We start from the raw sequence: 6988 nt of genomic DNA, 5'->3' as shown, positions 1-6988 counted from the left end.
TACATTTCAGTCACCTATATCTTTTTTTTTTTTTTTGTCCTATCAGTATTTCATATAATATTTTCCCTTTATAGAAAATGTCCTTTGTAATTAGGTCTTTCCCATGAATCATGGTAATTAACCCCAATAATTGACATGAGATCTTTACAAGATCCGTGAGCTTTAACCTCATGTAAATACAGGACAAGAATAGTTGAACCCTTTTATACATAACTTTAGGTGCAGGAAATGCATATATCACAACTAAAGGCATCTAGGGTATCTACAAACATACATACACTCTAATTACAAACAAAACAGAGCGTCTCTTAGGCATGAGCTCTTGTTCATGTTTAATTATTTTAATGAATTCCAAGCTAATACATGCTGTAATGTGCACTGCAAACTATTTCAGGACCCTCTGGTGACTTTTTTTTAACATCCCAACCTCATAATGAATGTAGGCCATACTGCTGTTTGAGGAAATGAAGAACATTGGACTGAAACTATGCTGATGATGATAGATCTAGATTTTGCTTTGGTACGGTGTCTATATTATAAGATATGCATAAACATTGTTGTCTTAAAAGTGGCTGCTTGTGATCAGGGAAAGCTCTGTGTGGAGTAAGTTAACACTATATTTAAGTTTGGAAACAGTTTCATCTTGGCTGCAATATAGGCCGTGTTACACATTATGATGGTCTCACAGGGAAAGAAAAAGACAAATTATTCAGTGAATTCCATGTGTAATTCCAAAAAAACACCTACATAATGTAGGTTTCCAGAAAACACCTACACAGCAACCATATATTAAAGGTGCTGTAAGCGATTTCAGACTTTCTTCCACCACTGAATTTCGTTCACGTTTTGTATGGCATGCAGGCAATTGCATCAGACAGCCGAGCGATTTAGATCATTAGGTGAACTGATTTAATGAACAGGAAGCGTCCTGCTTGGCCATGGCAGGCGTGCGATACTCACACAAACAGGCACTAATTGATTTCTCAACCAGTGATTTCCCTGGATAAATATATGAGGGCCCAACACCTCAACAGTGCGAGCCGTCAGCGAAGGTGGCTGCGAAGGAGCCAGCAGAGCATAAACAGTGCATGAGGCATGATACGCAAATCCATCAACACTAAAAGAGCATCTTTGTTTACCTCGTATGACCTCGCAGCATTCTCGCCTGTTGCCACGGAGACTCTTATATCACAGTCTGGGTCTGAAAAGTGATGGTATGATGGCTGGAATCAAGAGTGGCTGCTCTATTGTATACAACATTACATGGTTTTTCCTCTTTGGTTTTGAGCTTGTCCATCTCCTGCCTGTTTTTTGTAACCTTCACAATACCATTTTATTTTGTTTTTTTCTATTTTGAATTATTAGGGGATATGCTAAAAAATGATTGGCTATGAAATACATGAGACAACTTTTTTCCAGATTATTTCACCCAATTTGTAGTTTGGACGAATTGTCTCTATTTGGGAATTTGGATCAATAGGTGATGACAGATTTCTCATAAAATCACATGTACAGTGTATGATTTTTAGCTTCAGATTATGATTCCATCCAGTCGGAGCATATCAAACATGTTTGATGGTTTGAGCCAGTTTTAGAACACATATTGTTTTCATTTTTCACGCATCTCATAGCAACAAGGTGCATGTTTCTGCTTGAGTTAGTTGTGTTCGGAACGATTTGAAAGGCTGGTAGTGTGGGTCTGAAAAGTGATGGTATGATGGCTGGAATCAAGAGTGGCTGCTCTATTGTATACAACATTACATGGTTTTTCCTCTTTGGTTTTGAGCTTGTCCATCTCCTGCCTGTTTTTTGTAACCTTCACAATACCATTTTATTTTGTTTTTTTCTATTTTGAATTATTAGGGGATATGCTAAAAAATGATTGGCTATGAAATACATGAGACAACTTTTTTCCAGATTATTTCACCCAATTTGTAGTTTGGACGAATTGTCTCTATTTGGGAATTTGGATCAATAGGTGATGACAGATTTCTCATAAAATCACATGTACAGTGTATGATTTTTAGCTTCAGATTATGATTCCATCCAGTCGGAGCATATCAAACATGTTTGATGGTTTGAGCCAGTTTTAGAACACATAGCAACAAGGTGCATGTTTCTGCTTGAGTTAGTTGTGTTAGGAACGATTTGAAAGGCTGGTAGTGTGTGATCCTCAGTCATTTAGTGTTTAATGCCCAGTTTTTCTCTGTAACTATTTACAAAGTCAGCAAGTGGATCAATAGGTGATGACAGATTTCTCATAAAATCACATGTACAGTGTATGATTTTTAGCTTCAGATTATGATTCCATCCAGTCGGAGCATATCAAACATGTTTGATGGTTTGAGCCAGTTTTAGAACACATATTGTTTTCATTTTTCACGCATCTCATAGCAACAAGGTGCATGTTTCTGCTTGAGTTAGTTGTGTTCGGAACGATTTGAAAGGCTGGTAGTGTGTGATCCTCAGTCATTTAGTGTTTAATGCCCAGTTTTTCTCTGTAACTATTTACAAAGTCAGCAAGTGTATGATGCCTAGTGTTTTAAAATCTGTTCAGATTTTAAAAGTCATGTAGTGTATTCCAGCCTTTAGTGACACATTCGAAACATGAAAAATGTAATTCAGTGTCTTCCTCTAGGCATTTGGCAGGATAAATGTATCCTGTACAGCTAGTGGTTCCTTCAGGGTCATATCAGAATCATTGCATTCACAAGCTGAGCAAACATGAACACAACCGTAAAAAAGTAGTTCACTCAAAAATTTAAATTTGCTGAAAATGTGCTCACTCTCAGGCCATCCAAGATGTAGATGAGTTTTTTTCTTCATCAGATTTTAGAAATTTGGCATTACATCAATTTCTCACAAATAGATCCTCTGCAATGAATGGGTGCCATCAGAATGAGAGTCTAAACAGCTGATAAAAACATCACAATAATCCACAAGTAATACATGCGACTCAGTCCATCAATTAATGTCTTGTGAAGCAAAAAACTGCATGTTTGTAAGAAACAAATCCATCATTAAACTGTTTTAACTTTAAAACAACCTTGCATTTTTTTCATTCCTATATGTCATTTTTTTCAATGCAAAAACATTTTTCTGACCAAAATCGCTTTAACATGCTTCACATCATAATTACATAATTCTCAAACTTTTTAAAGTAGAAACTTTATGGGAGTAGTTGCAAGAATTGAATTCAAATGTTATGTTCTTTTTGTAATTTTTTAAAGTCATTATTAATTTTATTCTAAACTAGTTTTGTAGTTTTAAAATATTCACATTTCTTGAATTTTGTTTTATATAATTATACCTGATGTTATGGTGCCTCGGGAGGTACCTTCATACAAAAACCCCTTCTGTGAATTCATTGATTGGTGCTTTAGGTTTCCTATGTTCATTGTGATGTCACACGTGTCCAGTATTTTTCTTTTGATATCTTGGCCCCATCAATTGCCTTCTCCCCTCTGCTCTACGAGGTCTCTGTGGGTGATGGAGATAGGAAATGATTGACAGTCATGGTGATTGGCACTCATTATTGTGACTGCTTTGCAACCAGGTTCAATTCCATTTAACAAAACACAGCTATTGCTGTCAACCGTTAATTTGTTTTGATTGATTTTTAATGCTTGTCTACTAGTCACATTTGGACTGAAGCAAGCCTGATGTGTCTTGCTGCCTTACTTTAACCCACACATCTCTGTAGCAGATCACATTAATTTCCTTGTTTCCTGCTCCTTTTATTAGTGAGGGCAAACGTTTCTCTGTTACATAACTGTTGTACTAGATGTATTTCAGCGGCTTTTTAAATGTGGATCAAAGACTAGACGTAGTTCAGAAGTAATAGCCTCTTGTGTATATCCACCCATCAAATACCCTCCATCTCTCCTATCCATCCTCATCAGTGACAGTTTCCGCGTCTTCACCTTGTCTTTATTTTCTCCCCCTTTCCTACATGAGTGTACTAAATGAATGGCCATGTGGCAGGAAAAGTTCATAAGTATTCGCAATATTTCTATTTTCCCAGAGGGAATTCATCATGAGTCGAGCGATTATAATTTGTTCCCCGAAATTTGTCATGTCTGTGTACGGGGGTGTTCGATGTTCTGGAACCTGGCGAGGTATCGACTCCATCAATCAGTATTACCGTGGTAACGTTCTGAAACCCCTACATCCAGCGGCAGGCAGCGGGTTGGAAAGACAATTATACAGGGAACATGGAATGAGTGAGAGAGACAGATGAGGGACTTAAGCCCTTAAAAAATGCCAAGCACACATTTCTTTTACTCACTTGTTTTCTGCCTTTCCATCAATTGGTGTCAATTGCAGTTCTTTACAGCGTAATTTGTCCCTATAGACCTGCTGTGGTTTAGAATATTCAAAAATGGGAAAATATATTGCATGCCACATGCAAACGAAGGGATCCAGAGACAATTAAACCAAAATAATCACAGTCTGATAAGATAATTATCTCCAGTCAAATTAATTCAGTCATAACACCATAACCATAACAATTTATGCAAAATTGTTGTAAATAATAAATCTTTGCCTGTCTATTTCTATGTGTTCTGTAGAATCTACAGACTCGTGGAACTTTATTTTAAAGGGGTCATATGATGCGATTTCAATTTTTCCTTACTCTTTAAAGTGTTACAAGCTCTTGGTGCATAAAGAAGATCTGTAAAGTTGCAAAGACTAAAGTCTCAAATCCAAAGAGATATTCTTTATAAAAGTTAAGAGTCAACCACTTTTCAGACCGATGAGCTTTGTAAAAATCGACGCGTTTCAGAAAGGCGGGGCATAGAGAAGAAACAATAATGTACAGTATGTGGAAAATAATGTGTTTTTTTTAACCTTAAACCGCATAAACACATTTCATTACACCAAATACACAAAATAATGTTATTTTCAGCAACATCATATGACCCCTTTGAGAAAACCCCCAACACAATCGATTACAAAGACTAATTAATTTGCACGTCAATAATCACATTTAAGACATGTAAGACTAACTCCTATCTTCATGAATGGGGTAATAGTGAAATATCAAAAACTGTTTGCCAAACCCAAATTTTACGTCACGATGAAACAGAAATAGCAACAGATCTTTTCTTCTGTACTGTGATGTAAAAAAGAAAAGAAACACATGACAGATTAATTGTTCACAGTAAGATCTATAACATGCATTTGGAAAATGGATAGGGTGAATTTTCCATTATGCCGACTTTATATTAAATATTTCACAAAAGCAATAAAATCCGACATGAACTTTCCCAAAAATGTTGTTTTTTGTCCTCAAAATAGCATTAAAACAAATACTTTGTATTTAGGTTGGTCCATTGCGCGTGTGCAGTCCCATGCGCACATTTCAGAGCACTGACTGTTTCTATGGGAACTGGAGCTTTTAACGGCAGCTACAGTGATGTGATGACTTTACCACTTATTTTTTTGAAGGTGGGACTTGTTCCGCCATATTGTGCATTGCATTTTCTCCCATTCATAGTACTACATGTGATCCAACTTGGAATATACAGTCTTTGGTAATACTCAAGGGTTTCAAGTGCATAATTTTAGTGACATGCCATTGTTCATTTGGTGTTGACAGTGGCTGTCTTATCGACTATATTTTTATTCCAGAGCAATTTGTAGAGCCAAAGAAGTTGTCTAAAGTCAAACATTTGTCTAAAGCAGCCAAACCCTTAGACCATCAGTTAGGTCCACATTCATTATGTGAAAATATATATGTAATCATTTCATTTCTAATGTAATCTATCTGTATATCTGGCCTTTAAACCTTCAAATTTCAAGATTTTTAAAACCTTTTTTCAAAACTCTCAAAAACAAAGCTTTGTCAAGTGAACGTTTAAGTTTGTCTAACTTTTAAAAAAAAATACACAATTAATTCTGCTTCAAATTCGAATTGCAATTCTATATTCTGTTTGAAACCTCAATTTAAATGTAGAAATTGAATTGAAATTTAAGACATTGTTAGGTGAGAAAACCTGGTATATGCAATCATGAACCACATCATATTTAAGTGAGCTCTAAATGATGTTTTATTAAGAAAGTTTGGGAGGAGCACGTTCAGGTGGAGCATGTTTAGGTAATCAAGCGTGATAGTAAGTATATATACAGCCAACTTACCTTTGTCCTATAACTGTTTTCTGACATCCCTCCTCCACCCCAACTCCTCACTCCTAACTGTTCCTATCTCAGCTTGGGATATGGGGGAGTTCTCTAGGTTCGGGCTAAATTCCAAGTTAGGACCCTCAGGCAGCACGCCAAATATGCATACTATTTGCTCAATCTGATTATATGTAAGTGTGAACTCATGAAAGTCCTTTTATGTGGCCTGCTGTGAGGTGTTATGTAATTAGTGATATGGACATAATGCTTATTCTAAGCTTATGCAAATGTTTGTCTCTTCTGGAGGACAATATGTAAATTAAAGATGATTCTAAGAATCAGTATCTTGTGTAATGTACATGGAAGAATCATATGCTGCCATTAACCGAGTTCTTTGACAGCAGACGCCATCCTGCAAAAAAGATAACGTTAATTATGTAGGCCCCAAGAACAAGCTGTGTGTACAAAAATCAAAACATCTTGCGTAATGTGTGCAACTAATTTCCCAAGCCTCTAACTACTTGCTCTTTTTGCCTTGATGTCTAATAGAGGTCTTTTGGGTTGAATATGATACAGGCTTAATGAGAAGGTCCTCCTCACCTTCTCATTTTCCAATAAGTAATTGAGCTTCATGGTAAGAAGCTGGTGTGGCTGACTGCAGCCCATATGCTTCATCTCGACTCAGGGGCGCCACTAGCAATTTTGGGCCCTATGCAAGAATATGAGGTTGGGCCCCCTACACCACACCAAACATACACTATATTGCCCAAAGTATTGGGACACCCCCTTCTAATGAACAGGTTTGACTACTTTATTAATTTCCACAAGTACAAATCTTAATGTTTAAGCATATAATGATATTCTA

Source organism: Sinocyclocheilus anshuiensis, unplaced genomic scaffold, assembly GCF_001515605.1.
Source record: "Sinocyclocheilus anshuiensis isolate Anshui unplaced genomic scaffold, SAMN03320099.WGS_v1.1 scaffold111, whole genome shotgun sequence".
Taxonomy (NCBI): domain Eukaryota; kingdom Metazoa; phylum Chordata; class Actinopteri; order Cypriniformes; family Cyprinidae; genus Sinocyclocheilus; species Sinocyclocheilus anshuiensis.
The sequence above is the reverse complement of the archived record's forward strand: the minus strand, read 5'-3'. Positions refer to the sequence as shown.